The 17,483-nt window shown below is 37.3% G+C and overlaps 1 long non-coding RNA gene across 1 annotated transcript; it reads left to right on the top strand.

Annotated features, from left to right (window-relative positions):
• The first annotated feature begins 14,671 nt into the window (after positions 1-14,671).
• On the top strand, positions 14,672-15,821 carry LOC106089329 (uncharacterized). Its single transcript, XR_001221590.2, has 2 exons — positions 14,672-14,897; positions 15,000-15,821. It is a non-coding gene; the product is annotated as an uncharacterized LOC106089329 (long non-coding RNA).
• Positions 15,822-17,483: the final 1,662 nt, after the last annotated feature.

Raw genomic sequence — 17,483 nt, 5'->3', positions numbered from 1 at the left:
TATATATATATAAATGTACCTAACAAGTCCCGGGTGTAACTAATCGTAATCGGTTTTTATAATCACCACCAGTCCCATGGCAGCCGGTTGTATGTACCGGATTGGCCGGATGAATTCCTTCATCAACAAGGGCTGCCGCCTCAGTGTACCACTCACTGCTACTACAACAACCACCACCATTGGATGGAGGGATTGTTAAGTAAAGTTAGCTTTGAGGGTAACCTCTTCTCCAAGAGACCCTAGTTTTTTGCCCTAAAAGAAGGTAGAAGAAAAAAATAGGTGGAGAAGCGCAGACAGCAGAAACGACAAAATATTGGAAAACCAACGAAACAATACAAACAAGTTGTGAACCCGGCAGGGGGGTCGGGGAGAAATAATATGGTCCAGAGACCGCCAAACCAGGTTTCCACAGAATAACAAAATTCCTGGAGAGAATTCAGGCACTGGTTCACCCAATGTTCAAACCAAAGCGTATTTAATAAGATGGCCGCTTCAGCACAGCTGATGGAACTGCAAATGTCAAAACAATTTTGAATTCGCCTTACACACATAAAACTTAAATTTAAATAAAGGCGTATTTATCAGTTGGCCGCATCAACCCAGCTGAGAGAATTTCATATGTCAATTATTTTGTGAATTCGCCGTACAGAAATATAAACTTTAAAATGAATATTTTATGGATTGTGTTTGCTGCTGTTATGGTTTTTGAACTTAGGTTATATACTAGCACGCGTCTAACAATCTCATTCACTATCAGCTTCACTCAGGGAACTTAAAAGCGCAGAAGACCACTGCTAAAAAATTTACGTCATTACAATGCCAGGTGTTAGAATGAACAGGATTAGGAGCCAACATGTATGGCAAAACGGCCAGGCGGTCTGGCCGTTCAAGTTCCTTGCTTGAAAGTTATTATAGTCAAGAATGGCGAAAGTCAATTGCATAAAGATAATTTAGACAGAAAAATAGGTGATGTGTGTAATCCTTCATTTACTCTCGCAATTTCAGGGCAGTCCCACAATAGGTGCTCAACCGTCTATGACTCCTCCTCATCCCCACAAATCAAGTTTAAGTCCGCCATGTGTTCAGCGCAAGGTCAAAGTCCTGACCTTGCAATGGCTCTTCAGGACTTTCAGTAGTGTGAGCGGCAGCTCCATCACATCTAGGAGAGGACCCCTGAACATACCAAGTTACATAGTAATGGTGAATAGTACCAACTTGATTTTTCGGGGGTTTACGTCAAGCCCATTGGTCAAATTTGGCAGCATACACCGTGGCGCAGAGGTTAGCATGTCCGCCTATGACGCTGAACTCCTGGGTTCGAAACCAGGCGAGACCATGAGAAAAAATTTTCATCGGTGGTTTTCCCCACCTAATGGTGGCAACATATGTGAGGTACTATGCCATGTAAAACTTCTCTCCACAGAGGTGTCGCACTGCGGCACGCCGATCGGACACGGCTATAAAAAGGAGGCCCCTTATCATTGAGCTTGAACTTGAATCGGACAGCACTAATTGATATGTGAGAAGTTTGCTCCTGTTCCTTAGTGGAATGTTCATGGGCAAAATTTGCATTTACTATATGCATTCTTAACGTCCATACAACATGATGACAACGTCATCCTTGTAGCCAACAAACTTTAACCGTTCTTTTCAAATGACCTGAAAATCCCACATATATCCAAGGGCCTTGTGGTGATTGTAATCACAATCTTCCTATTTGAATTATTTATTAGTGTACGTTAATTATCCCGCCTATCAGCATTCCCTAGGAAGCTATCTACGGCTACCATAACATAATGAAAACTATTTAAACTTATCATCTTGGTGGTTTTGTGGGTAAAGCCTTTGGAGCTAATTGGAATTTTTAAACATTGGCACTCAAAAATTAATAAACTTCTTTCTTATTGATCTGATTGGTCGAAGCAAATTTGCCAAAAATTTTAAATGTCAAGGCGAATCGGATTTTTTTCGCATTGTTTACAAGTGTTGACATATCAAGTTCTCAAAAAAATATGCTTTGTTGTAGCGATTCGCCGATGTGGCCACCTTATTAAATACGCCTTGGGTGGTACTATTTTCGCTTTTAACGAAATTTTTTTATGATTACTTTTTTAGGATAATAGATTTTGGAGCAAAGAAACTTGCTAATTTCATCCAGTATGATATTCCTTGATACGCCTTGATTTGAATTTTAAAATTTCGAAAATTTGGTTTTTAATGTTTGTGTTTTGTTCGCGAAAAGCTCAGTTGATGGCTACCGGCCTTGTATACAGGTTGCGGATAGTGGAATGCTATAACTGCAGTCGGGGAGTCGAGCGGAGAGTTGCCTGTGGTAGTTATTGGAGTCTTTTAATAACCAATCGCATCATGTTCCCTCGGCGATCGGTCTGATGATTCATTGTGTCGCCCTTGAAACGGATTCAAAAAGCTCAGGAGAACACATAAAATATGCGGCAGTAGAATGCCAGGCGGACAAGAAAAGTTCCCTCAGCTGCCATTTCAAGCGTCTATAGCAAGGCATACAAGCATTGGCCTATAGTATACTATATTCTTGACTATAGTCAAAAATGGTGAGACGATAATTTAAACAAGAAAAATGTGTTCGTTTAGCCATAATCCTGCACCTACCCTCGCAATTTCAGGCAGTGCCACAAGAGATGCTCTACCGTTTATTACTCCTCATCTCCACAAATCCTGCGTTAATTCGCCTCTCCATGTGCCCTGCGCTACTTTATCCATGAGAAAACTATTTAAACCTGTCATCTTGGTGGTTTTATAGGTAAAGCCACCATAGTCTACCTATAAATTTCTATACGCCATTGTGGCGTATGGTATATAAGTAAATTTTTGTATTATAACTCATACGCGGCATCGATTTGTGAGCTTGAGCAATAGAGTTCATATTCTTAAGGTGAAGTTACACACAAAGCGCCTAATCGAAATTGGCTTTCAAACATCGTCGCATACATTCTTTGGGTTGAGTTACATACCAAGCGCCTTTTGCTGTATACGAATTTCTTAAAGTCAACTGATTTATGTTGTTTCCAGCTTTAATTGTAATGAAAATTGTCAATATTCCGGTGTGAGCTTGTTTTCACCAAAGTAGTTTTTCCATTTCACATTCGTTTCACCAAATAAATATATAGGGAACCTCCAATTCACATAAAATAATTTTTTCGAAGTCACAGTTCTGCGAATTTATGCAATTTGCAGAAAAAAAGGTTAACAAAAGATAAAAAGAAGAACAAAACCTTGAACTTGTAATTTGTTTTAAAATTTTTGGAAATTTCGAAGTGCCTGCGGCTTTCTTGTTGAGACCAAATTGAAGATGCTTTTTTAAATCTCAATTAAGCGCACACTGAAGTGATTTTTTTAACCCAAAAACAAATAAAAAATCAACCCAAAAGTGGTTATTCAACAGTCGTTTTGTGGTTTTAAGGTGTATTTTCAGTAGAAGGAGGAATTCACATTGCTTACACCATTTAGTGAAATGGTTTCACAGTTTTTTTGGTGAAATCTATCATACAGGTCACCTCATATGACAAATACTTCACATTGGCCTGCGAAACGAAACCAAGGTTATACCCTAAACGGGTAACACTGTTTTAAACAGCTCACGCACTTTTCGTGTTTTGTTCCATTGTCAAAAATTTTCAGTTTGGTTTATAATTTAACCATGAATCGTCATACAAACGAACAACGCTTGCTTGAGTTTTTATCAAAATGCGTGCTCTGTTAAGAAAATTCATCGCGCGCTTCTTCTTTTATTTTATGGACGAAGCTCAATGGGTACGTAAAAAAGCAGAATTGTCGATTTTAGAGTGAAGATCAGCCAGAAGCATTGCAAGAGCTACCAATGCATCCAGAAAAAGTCGCAGTTTGTTGCGGTTTATGGGCCAGTGGCATCATACGACCGTACTTCTTCAAAGATGATGCGAATCGTAATTGTGACTGGTGAGCGCTATCGTAAGATGATATCTAGCCTAAAATGCAAGTGCTTGATTTGTTGTTTCAACAAAACGGTGTTACATGCCACACAGCACGCATAACAATGGACTTATTTAGAGGCGAGTTCGGTGAACATTTTATTTCACGTTCGGGACCGGTCAATTGGCCGCCTAAATAGTGCGATTTAACGCCTTTAGACTTTTTTTTTGTGGGGCTATGTTAAAGCTTATGTCTATACATGACATAATGACCAGCTAGTGTACAGCAAACGCGAAGTGCACTATCTGTCAAACGAGTTTTGAATGTGTGTGTGTGTGTGCATTATTGTTAAGAGCCATACACACATACAAACAACGAAAAATGGCGCGAACTAGTAATAAACACAAAATCAGAATTGAACTTATCACCGATCTTGACAGATAGTGCACCCAAAATGTTGTTGTTGTGCAACTGCTCCTACCTGTAAATGAATATATCTTGTGTCTATGCATGACATAATTATCAGGTAGTGTACCGTAAACACTTTTTTCTCGCGAAGTGCACTATCTGTCAACGAGTTTATTTGCGTGTGTATAGTTAAGAACCATTACACACACAAACAACAAAAAATGGCTCAAACTAATAGTAATTAACACAAAATCAGAGTTGGACTAATCACTGATTTTGACAGTGCACTCAATGTTTTGTTGTTGGACAACTGCCACTTCCAGTAAATGAATATATAATGTGGACATACAGACAAGCACGCTTCATTTAACGCATTGAAAGCATTTATTCATGAGATACCGGCCGAAATGTTCGAAAGAGTATGCTTGTTTGTGTTGACAAAATATCGATCAGCTTGATGGTAAGATGGCGATTTCACCATATGGTTTTTGTGTTGTTGTACAAATGAGAAAACCATTAAAATAATTCTGGCATGACTACTTACTAACCAGGATTCACTTATAAAGGGTGATTTTTTTGAGGTTAGGATTTTCATGCATTAGTATTTGACAGATCACGTGGGATTTCAGACATGGTGTCAAAGAGAAAGATGCTCAGTATGCTTTGACATTTCATCATAAATAGACTTACTAACGAGCAACGCTTGCAAATCATTGAATTTTATTACCAAAATCAGTGTTCGGTTCGAAATGTGTTCATTCACCGTAACGTTGCGTCCAACAGCATCTTTGAAAAAATACGGTCCAATGATTCCACCAGCGTACAAACCACACCAAACAGTGCATTTTTCGGGATGCATGGGCAGTTCTTGAACGGCTTCTGGTTGCTCTTCACTCCAAATGCGGCAATTTTGCTTATTTACGTAGCCATTCAACCAGAAATGAGCCTCATCGCTGAACAAAATTTGTCAAAATTTGAACACATTTCGAACCGAACACTGATTTTGGTAATAAAATTCAATGATTTGCAAGCGTTGCTCGTTAGTAAGTCTATTCATGATGAATGTCAAAGCATACTGAGCATCTTTCTCTTTGACACCATGTCTGAAATCCCACGTGATCTGTCAAATACTAATGCATGAAAATCCTAACCTCAAAAAAATCACCCTTTAGAAGGTTAGGTCACTTGCGAAAACATAAAGAGGATAGTCCCCGTGAACATCATTAAGGATGTCAAATCTGCCCATTGAAAATGTCATCAAATAGGATAAAACTGCCAAAAATTAAAAAATATATATTCCTGCTTACTAACAAACAATGCGTATTTATTATACCAGTGTTCTTCGAAGATTTTCCGTTACTTTTAAAGCTCAGCCTTGTATAACATATTAAATGATTTTTTAAGTATTTTTAAGCAAAGAAAGACGTTAATCAAATGATACATTCCACAATAAGTCAGGTATATTATAAAATATTTATCAAACATGTTAAAATAAATATAATCACTCTTATTCCAGTTGTCGAATGCGAATTTCACATTTCCTTAACTTATTCGCTTTCGACAGTTTGCTAATAGAAAAATATTGTGGTAAATAAAAAAATAATATAAAGTAGGTTCCATACTCTTTCGACAAACAGGCGCGATGCAGTTTAGAATCGTTTTCGTTAAATTTTACAGTCGAATTCGACTTATGTGATGCCAAAAATGTAAATTTCGTCTTCGACAACCTTAATACGGAATAAGAGGGAATAACAATTATACGAGTACATACTTTCACAAGCGTATTTATTTAGTTTGTAGTAATTTAATATCAACAAATTGTACTTCCATCACATAAACAGAAACATTACAGCCATTGTATTCGAAAATATCGATAGTTTGCAGTCATGGTAAGCTCAGTTTTAAGTAAAGATAGCATATAAAGGCCTTATTCACAAAACGAAATATAGATTAGAAATAGGTTTATTTGACAGATTTCCTTTATAGAACTGTCAAATAAACCTATTTTAAGGCTTTATTAATTCAATTGACCCATAATTTTTATATAAGTTTCGTATTCTACTCTCAAATACCTTTCGTTTGACATCCATATTGTCCTAATCGGCCTACATGTCCGTTTGCGGTGGGGCGACCCTTCCGGGGGCTAGACCCCAAATTTTTATACGAGTTTCGTATATGATACCCTTATTGCCCCTATCTGTAAGCATGTCATTTGTGGGACTTGATCCCAGTTTTTTATATAAGTTTCGTATATGATATCCATATTGCCCCAATTGGTAAACAAGCCATTTTTTGGCGGTTTTGGCGATAGGGCAGCCCCCCGAGTCTTATTGTTATATCAAGTTCGTAATTTACTCTTATGTACCTTTCATTTGATAACCATACCATACCAATCGGTTAACATGTCCGGGGTTTTAGGGAAGGGCATACCCCACGGTTATTTGACCCCAAAGTTTTATACAAACGTGTTTTTGTTTTTTCACTTAACGATGCGTCCATTTCCGAGATATTTCGGTTTTCAAAATTGGGGGGTTTGGGGTCTGTAAAAATTTCATGAAAATCGGTTCAGCCGTTTTTGAATCTGCTCGCAACACTTTAATTTTTATATAATAAGATTGGTTTAATTTTACTCTGGCATTCACAATAGTGATATCTCTGCAGGTGGCTACACTAAATTGTAAAAAGCATATCATGGCAATCCTGGACACATATGTTCTATATAAGGCTGCAATAGGGCCGATTTATCGCACACATGAGCGAATAAAATCGTTCGAAATCTCTCTATTGTGAATTATGAATCTCCTTATTGTGCTCGAAATTTAAGAACGTGAATCTTTAAATCGATCATTATTTATAAAAACCAGAAAATAAAAATGCGTATACAAGTGCCATTAAATGCGAGACAAAGTTTTATTCGATATGAAGGCGCACTCGATCACATATGCGGTAATTCGGCTCTTGGTAACTAATTCAAAACTTTATTGTACGAAATAGATGTCATTTCCAAACAGTTTTCGCTGCCCTGCACTATATAGTACTTAAATAAAACAGGATCATTGTTGTTGTAGTTATCTTTGCGAGAACAGGATGATCATTGGTTATTTAAAGGCGCCAATACCTTGACTTGTCATATCGAGCATCATGGGCACTCAGTATTTATAAGAGAACCGGTGCCGCGCGGCCTCTAAACTCTCCGCTCGATACCCTTGATTGTTCACGACTGCCGTTGCAGCTACTACGTATGGAGATTTCCACTGTCCGCAACATGTGAATACACCCGGTGGCTCGCAGAGATCGCTTACAGCCATCCCACGCAGTGCTTACTATTTATCTCTATAAAGAACCCATAAGTGCCAATCGAGCGATATATTTAAATGGCAGCGTAAATTAAAAAAATACTTCTTCGCTGGATGGTAGGTATATCCACCTATAAAGCAGAATGACTGGATTTGTCTTCGTTAGGAGCACAATCCTGGTATTTATCTCTATAAAGAACCCAAAAGTGTAAATCGGGCGACATTTTTAATGGCAGCGTAAATTAAAAAAAATGGAATTCTTCGCTGGATGGCACCGCGACGCAGAGGTAAGCATATCCGCCTATAATGCTGAACGATTAGATTCGAATCCTGACGAGAACATCAACAGTGGTTATTCCCTTGCTAATGCTGGCATTTGTGGGGTATTCAGGTCAGCCCCCACTGCAGTCGGATACCCAGATGATCCTGGATCATTCCTGGCCCCTACAAATGCAACAACAACAGGTATTCAAGGGTAAAAGTTATCTACTTAATGGTGTCGATCTGCGGCATGCCGTTCCAACTCGACAATTAAAAGAGTTCCCATTCTCAGGCGCCGAATTACAGCATACGTGATCGATTGCGCTTTGGTATCGAATGAAATTTTATCATGTATTTAATGGATGTTATGCCACTTGTATATACATATGAATGTCAAAGTTTTTATAAATTATGATCCATTTAAACAATCGCGTTCCTACATTTCAAAAATTCCCGTTTAACAAAGAGATACATAATTCACAATAGAGAGATTTCGAACGATTTTACTCGTTCACGCATGCGGTAATTCCGTCCCTGCTTGAACTGCTGCTTAGTTAAAATCGGACCACTCATCCAATCCTAGTTCTGTAGATGTTGTTGTTGTAACCACATTTTCATGTGAAGGTGGCGCTCCTCGTCAAGCCCCTGTAGGTGAGCAAGCTCGTTCCGGTCCAAAGGATTTGTTTAATGTCTTAGCTGTTTGAATTAGCGATGGTTGAACTTAGGTACAATTGAAGAAAGCTCCCTGGGAAGGGTTGAAAAATCGGGACTAAGGTTCCGACAGAAAAAAGGGGATTTCGCCAAACAAGCTGGGAACTTTGATTCCTTTTACCAGCAGTCATGCACAATAGCTGCATTTGTAGTGCATACTTACATGGATTAAAATTTTGGTTTCCAACGTTTATTGACGAGAGTGAGACACGAGAGTGTGTGTTGTCGTCGATGGCTACATCCAAAAAGAGGAAGTTGGTCTTGAGTGGAGCTCGCAGCCTCCCTCATAAGAAAAGGAAGAAGAAAATGGTATTGCCATCTAATTGTAACAATAGCGGTTTATACGATATAAGCTTCCTTTGAACGATTACAATTAAGACATTAATCTATTACATTAAAACGGTCAGTTAATTCACGATAGTTTAGTAATTCATGGTTTAATCGATTTTAACTTAGAACTAATCATTTCGCTTTTCGCTTTTTTTAAACAAAAAGTAGCTATGCTTAATCGATATAAAATGGAGAATGAGACGGTAAAATTTGGGAAAAATTCCCCCAAACAAATGAACGGGAGCTAGGATAAAAAATTATGAATTTTATTGTTTTTATAAAAAAATGGTATCACTTCTTATTATTTACGAACAATTTAAAATATATGGAAATTATTTTTCACTTTTTTCATCAAAATCAAGTACAAATTTGTTAGGTTCACCCGGTTAAATGTCATGTACCCACCATAGAAGATTTTCTTAATTTTATTGGCACTCCATTCCGAGTCGGATACTTAAAGGAGGTCCCTTATCATTGAGCTTAAGTTAGAATCGGGCGGCACTCAATGATGTGCAGGAAGTCTTCTGGAATGTTCGTGGGCAATTATTCACGAACGCCACATTTGGCAGCATTTACTCCACAGGAGTAAGAATAAATCCATAAGTCGCTTTTCAGCAGCACTATATCCAGCAACCGTCCCAACCATCAAGAAAAGCGGGCGGCGCCCGGAAATGCCCATTAGATCTTCAAGTTCTAGCTCCATAAAAGTAGGCCTTTAGATAAAACGGCGTATCAGGCAGACCACCACAGCATTTATGACGACGAAGGAGAAGCAAACCTCTATACTACGAATCAGCCACCGGATGTGTGTCCCGCACGCAACCATGGACAACACGACACAATTAATCTGTCTACCAGACCACTCTGTAAGCATTTAATTTAGCCAACGATTGTTGGATGAAGACGGAAAGTTGTTATTACAACACAGAAATATGGTGACAAGCTGTAGGCCATAATTGTGCACTATTCAAATACAAGAATTAAAACAAACATTACAAAAGCAACAGTAAACATGTATGTAAACTTTTTTAGCAACCTTTATAACTTCTTTTTGCTTAGTTTTCCATTTTATGTTCTTTTTCGAAAAAATAATAGTCAAATGTTTAGCCAAAATAAAACAGCTGTTTTCGAAAATTCGAGATTCTCTCTCCCAAAAATTTCCTCTCTCCATTCAATCAGAATAGGAGGATTTTATTCGAGGGAGAAATTAATTCCCAGGGAGTTTATTCCCAGGGAGTTTTCAGAATTGGGATGTTAATATTGACAACATGAGATTATAAAAGGGAGGAACTATCATCAACAGGACTGATTGCCGCTGGACCGGAGGGTCCATTGGTTATTTAAAGGCGCCAATAGCTCGCCTTGTCATATCAAGCAGCGTAGGCACTCAGTTTTTGTGCAAAAGCCGGTGCCACCCGACCTCTCACTGAGACTCTCCACTCGATACCGATGATTGTCCGCGACTGTCGTTGCAGCATTCCACTATCCGCAACCTATGGACGCGCCTGGTAGCTCGCAGCTAAGCTTCTCGTGACAGCAAAGAACACCAAACAGATCGGGCCTCAAAATTTGTAGATCTCTAAGAACTGCGCGAAGGGCGCCGTTGTCCCTAGGCATTTCTGTCACTTAAGGCAAAGAGAAGGTGGAACAGAAGTGAAGTTTAGAGCAGAGGGAAGGAAAATCTTTTGTTTCCTATACCAACAATCATAGCTTATTCACCAGCACCTGCCTCTGAATAAAATTATTTTCTCAATTCTTACCATGATAATAAACATCGATATCATCATATGCCTAGTTACCTATCTACCATAAACAAAGAACACTAAATCAGAAGAAAGAAAACTGTTAACTATTACAAATCACAACTATATATCCCAGCAAACAATAACAAACAAAATTGTACATTTCCAATTAGCATCAAATAATTAAATAGTAACTGAATTATATAAAATAAATACATACTACCTTCATACATACCTAGGTTCGTAGTCATGCATGTGTACATACTAAGTGTATATGTGTAATCAGCGTCCGGCATTGAAAAATGTTTGTTAATCTGAAGTTTTTGTTTTTGAAGACTAGACTACTACATACATACCTATATAGTAGCATTAGTTTTTTTGTTTTTAAGCCATACCTTATATATCTTTTTTATAAATGAGTATGTTAATAGTTGTCTGTGTTTCAATTTACAATGTGAAAAAAGCGAAATTAACGAAAAACAAACAAATCGATAAAAGTGGAAATAACACTTGTAAATGTAGTTAAAACCGAGAGAATGGCAGATAATAATATTATATTTTATGATTAGTTTACATACATACGTCATACATTCATATATATATCCACATATATAATTGCTTAACGACAGCCCTGTACATCCGCTACCATGGCATATTACTTTTCTTTATTATTTATTTATTTATATTATTGAACAGTGGATGTGTAGTTTCAAACTATTCGTTAGAATGTATGTGGCTGTCGATAGACAAATAAAACAGAACAACGTATTTTCGAAAATATAATAAAAAATGAACTTATTGACAAAAAAACCCAAATAAATTGTTTATTTTTTTTTGAGTGTGATAGTTGAAGTATTGTTATTTTCCTTCTATCAATTTATTGTTAAAAAACTTTTGTTTTGGCATTACCGCATGCGTTATCGAATAAGTACTATCGAAATTCGAGATTATGGCATTCGCAAACGAGTGCATAATCGAGTGTCAGCTGTTCGAAAGGAGCAGGAGGAATCGAATGGAATTGTAACTTAATATTACTAGTAATAACAATAGTTAAAAGTAAGTATTTTAGTGTATTATAATATGAACAAGTTATAGTCCGATTCGGACCATAAATGAATGTAGAACATTGTAGAAGTCATTGCGTAATATTTCAGTTCATTTGGATAAGAATTGCGCCTTGTAGGGGCTCAAGAAGCAAAATCGGGAGATCCGTTTATATTGTATCGAGCTAAATCGGGAGATCGGTTTATATTGGAGATCTATATCGAGCTATTGATCGATTCAGACCATATTAGACACGTGAGTTGAAGATCATCAGAGAAGCCGTTGTGCAAAATTTATGTCAAATCGGATGAGAATTGCGCCCTCTAGAGGCTCAAGAAGTCAAGATCTCAGATCGGTTTATATGGCAGCTATATCAGTTAATGTACTGATTTGCGTCATACTAAGCACAGTTATTGGAAGTCATAACAAAACACCTCATGCAAAATTTCAGCCAAATCGGATGAGAATTGCGCGCTCAAGCAGCTCAAGAAGTTAAGACCCAAGATCGGTTTAAATGGCAGCTATATCAAAACATAAACCGATTAGAAACATACTTAGCGCATTTATTGGAAGTGATACCAAAACACCACGTGCAAAATTTCAGTCAAATCGGACGAGAACTGCGCCCCCTAGAGGCTCAAGAAGTCAAGACCCAAGATTGGTTTATATGGTAGATATATCAAAACATGAACCGATTTGGCCCATTTACAATCCCAACCGACCTATACTAATAAAAAAGTATTTGTGCAAAATTTAAAGCGGCTAGATTTACTCCTTCGAAAGTTAGCATGCTTTCGACAGACAGGCGGACGGACATGGCCAAATCGACTTAAAATGACATGACGATCAAGAATATATATACTTTATGGGGTCTCAGACGCATATTTCGAGGTGTTACAAACAGAATGACGAAATTAGTATACCCACATCCTATGGTGGAAGGTATTAAAAACAAATAGAAACTTTTTCGTGTTTAGGGCTAATTTACATAGAATAAATGGGCGACAAAAGGATGAAATGGCTCCAATCATGACTGTACGAATTTTGCAAAAATAGCATCTAAAAGACGAGTAATAGGCCCACCAGTTAAATTATTATAGGCCACCCAAATCTTGGGGGAATGTAAAAAATAGCCACTTGCAGCTTTGGTGGTACGGCAGTAGACATGAGCCGTTTGAGGTTTAGATCAAATGGACTTTTTAGAGCAACGTAAAGACTTAAAAACATCCAAGAATGGATGCGCTAAAGAAAGCCATTGTTAGGAAATGGACTACAATACCGGCGGGTTACATTCGCGTAGCTTGCAACTTTCTTTTAACCAACTCAGAGCAAAAGTCGAGGTAAAATGTGGTCATATCGAGCAAAAGTGAATGGATTCTGAAATTTATATAACTTCAACATATTTATGCAATTTGATTCAATAAAAATCATTTTTACACAAACAAATGTGGCAGTTGGAATTCGTATCACATTTTTTTTCAACTGACCTGTCAATCTAGATAACCCGCATTTTATGACCGTTTCTTACATATCTCCATGATTTGGCATCATTTGTTCTTTAGATGTTGCCTTCCCTTGGCTACAATTTGGATTTTTTTGCCAAATTCGGATGGCCATGAATTGAGTCATTTCAACCTTTTGTAGCCCATTTAATTTGCATAATTTAATCCTAAATGCGAAAAAGTATGAAGTCATTTATTTCATATTCTAATTACACTCTACATTTTTAATTACACTCAAAAACGTTCGTTTTTTACTTTTGTTTTAATTATTTATATCAAGTAATAATTCTATTCGATTGCTCCCATGACATAGTTACCAGGTAGTGTACCGTAAACAGATGAGTAAAATTTTTTCTTGCGAAGTGCACTATCTGGCAACGAATTTGGTTGCATGTGTGTATTATAGTTGAGAAACATAACACACACAAAGAAGGAAAAATGGCGCGAACTAGTTACATACACAAAATCAGAGTTGCACTAATCACTGATTTTGACAGATAATGCACCAAATATTTTGTTGTTGGGCAACTGCCAATACCTGTAAATGAATATATCTTGATTACTCCAGAGACCACGAGTGGATTTCGAACACGATTTCACTACGCCTGTTTTTAAAAAGAGCATATTTCTTATTTCATACTACTCTAAACCAAATTTCCTATGAATATTACATTACGGAACAGGGGATACTTCTCTCGTATCAATGGGTGCAGTCCAATTAAGGTCTAAGCTCAATAATAAAGGGCTTGCTTTTTTATGTCGAATCCTAACGGCATGTCGCATGGCGACACCACTTAGTAGAGAAGTTTTAGGATAATGGAATTTCTGAATGGCACTTGAAAATGATGTAGAACTTTTGAACGGATAGAAATATGCACAGGAAACTTAACATAGTCAATGTTGAAGAGTTTTCCAATAAGTATAAATTTGGGGACCCTAGTGGGTCCAGACGCTGATCCATGGGGCTTGAAATGTGATCACCATGAGCATGTAAAAATTTTTAAAACTTTTGAGAATCCTTACAATTAAAAAAAAATGGTGCAGATTTCCATTTCCGAACAAATCAAAATTTTGATTTTTTTTTAAATGTAACATCATATTTCCTTTATAACTCTTTCTTCTTTTTTCCAGGAGTTGTTTTTTCTCATTTTATTTAAACGCCCATAATGCTGCGGCAGTCCTGTTTTGATTAACTAATGTGAATGTTAAAGGCGTCCCAAAGTTTACAATTTTTAGATAAAAAAATTTGTTTCCTCATATTTCTCAAATCGCAAAGCGCACTGAATCCCAAGCTCTTAACATTTTCAAGTAATCCCACACGTCTACTAACTAATTGTCAAAGTTTCCTACATCCCAGCCATAAAGTTTTGAGAAACAGCTAGTTTACAAAAAAGGCAAATTTTATAACTTATTTTGGCCAGGGCAGCCTGTCTTTTTTTTTTTTTTTTTAAATAAAACTATTTGTACCCCAAAACATTTGTTTTTTAAATTCTTCAAATGTTTTCAATTTTAAAGTTGAAGTTACTGTTTGTCATTAAAATTTGGGACGATACAACTCCGAAATTCCTCAATATTTAAACAGCCGGGCTGGTGACGATACCTTTCATTTCATTGTACCATGCATCATGATTCATTTGAATGTGGAATGAAACATTGTTTTCATGAAAACATAACGTGTAAGCTATAAATGAAAACAAAAATGAAAAAATTGTTTCACGTTCTTATAGAAAGAGAGTTGAGCCCCTGGTTTAAAAAAAAACATTTTTTTTTAATTTAAGATAAACAACGGTATTCACAAATTTCTGCAAAACTGATCATCTAATAATGGGACTTCTTAGAAAAACTTAATGGCATTATGCAGAAAATGCTCGACGAAGAAAATGTATAGGGAGCAGAAGAACTCAGGAACGAATATAAACGCATAAGCGAAAAAATAAGAAAACAAATAAAGAGCATCAAAAAATGTTACTTTAAGAAACTTGGAAATGAAGCGCAAACAAAGGAAATACCAGACACCTCTACAAACTCATACGAGAACTCAGCAATACAAATGCATCGAGCACCACCACAGCAGTAGAGGATTAAACAAGATGCCTCACAATAGCGAAAGACGCCCAAATGAAAGTTTGGAGAAATCATTTCGAAAATATCAACGATGCATCCAACGAACAGCAATATTCCAAATGAAACCCATCCCACATAGAAATGTAATCCGCAATTGATACCTTGAAGAACGGTTGAGCGGCCGGAAACGACGGTATACCGACAGAATGTATAAAGGGAGTGTTACATACTATGCGCGCGCATCAAAAATTCAACACTGCAAACAAATCCCACAAAAGCCAGGATTCACGGAATAAGGTTAATCCCTAGGCGGGTTTAAAAAGGTGGTCTCACGCGAACAGCTGTTAACAGCGGCCAGGTTTGACGGTATTAAGATGTCAGATTTTTGTGAGCCCTCTGTTTGTTGTTATCTTCTTTCTCGCATATTCTCTGATCATGTACGAACACCCAAGATATATTTATTAGTAGAGGCAGTTGCGCAACAAGAAAATATTGAGTGCACTATCTGTCTCAATTACTGATTAGTGCAACTGTGATTTTGTGTGTTACTAGTTCGCGCTATTTTCGTTGTTTGTGTGTGTTACGGTTCTTAACTATTATACACATACACAACCAAAACTCCTTGATAGATAGTGCACATCACAAGAAAAAAATTGTACTCAGCTGTTTACGGTACTCTACCTGGTAATTAAGTCATACGCACACCTATACACACACGCACACAAATTTCTTTGCGCGTGTTGGCAAAACGTCGATCAGCTTGATGACAAGATGGCAGATTGCACCATATGATTTGTGGTTGTTGTACAAATGAGACCGCATTTAATTGTTTCGCCATGGGTTAAGCCAAGCGAGCAGCCGACATACATTTTTTTCATTTTTGGCAGTACTTGGCATTGAGGATGTCAAATTGTTCTCTTTTTATATTCATATTTTGTTTACGTTTTCTCCTATATGATTTGATTTGACATCCTTAATAATGTTTATGGGGCCCAACCACTTTATGTATACGCAAGTGACCTAACCTTCTATTAGTGAATCCTGTATTCAATAGTAGATCTGGCCCATCAGAAAGAACGCTAGTCTTGTATTAGCATCCATAGAATACCAAAAGGCATTCGACGCCTTAAATAGAACCTACATATGGGATGTACCTTTAGCGAAGGAATGCCACAATAATTGTGTCGATTATCATGAATATCCACGGTGGAAATACGCCAAGAGTACTGCCTGAAGGCAGTGTTGGCAAGCCCTTTGCTTCCACGAGTGGAGTGCACACTATTCCCATCTATCTATAAACTACGGTCCTTCGAAAAGCTGGACGCCGCACCGTCTGGATTAGACCGGAGGACTTTCAACAAACTCGGGGACCAGTTGTTTTAATATCCACTTATTCGGATATGCAGGCCAAACTAAATAAGCTACCCGTAGAATACCTTAAAGTTGGTATAAAGATAAATAAGAGCAAAACGAAAACAATGAGGACGATTTAAATTCTATAATGTTGAGGTTGATAATGTGGATCGCTTCAAATACTTTGGCAGATATTAGCAACAAGTGGTGGTACGGCAGAAGATGCTTAGCACAAAAATTAAAATATTTAATGCGTGTGTTCAATCGATTTGACTATACGGATCTAAAACCCGGCTTAAACCAGCACCATAAGCAATCAGGATTCACTGAATAAGGTAATACCAAGCGATCAGCCGACATAATTTTTTTTTAATTTTTGGGAGTACTTGGCATTGAGGATGTCAACTCTTTTTACATTCATTCTTTCTTTACGTTTTCTGCTATTTGATGACATTTTCAATAGGCAGATTTGACATCCTTAATGATGTTCATGGGGCCTATACACTTTATGTTTTCGCAAATGACCTAACCTTCAGTTAGTGAATTCTGATAATCAATAGACAACAAGTGTTCGTAAACAGAAGAATATTGAAATCATGGTAGCCTCCAAACATATCAAACGAAAGATTATGACACATAACTGGCCAACATTTTTTTGTTACTTGGCGATATAACCAAGCGAATGTATGGATGGCTAGTACATACACTAGGAAAGAACGAGGACGAAATCCCGCACTCAGTCCTTCAGTGGAATCTCCAAGGGCAACGAAACAGGGGCAGAACAAATACATGGAGAACAAAAGCAGCAGAAACCAAATGTTTAATCGACGAATTAAGACATTCAG

Source organism: Stomoxys calcitrans, chromosome 2 (genome assembly GCF_963082655.1).
Source record: "Stomoxys calcitrans chromosome 2, idStoCalc2.1, whole genome shotgun sequence".
NCBI classification, from domain to species: domain Eukaryota; kingdom Metazoa; phylum Arthropoda; class Insecta; order Diptera; family Muscidae; genus Stomoxys; species Stomoxys calcitrans.
The sequence above is the reverse complement of the archived record's forward strand: the minus strand, read 5'-3'. Positions and strand labels throughout refer to the sequence as shown.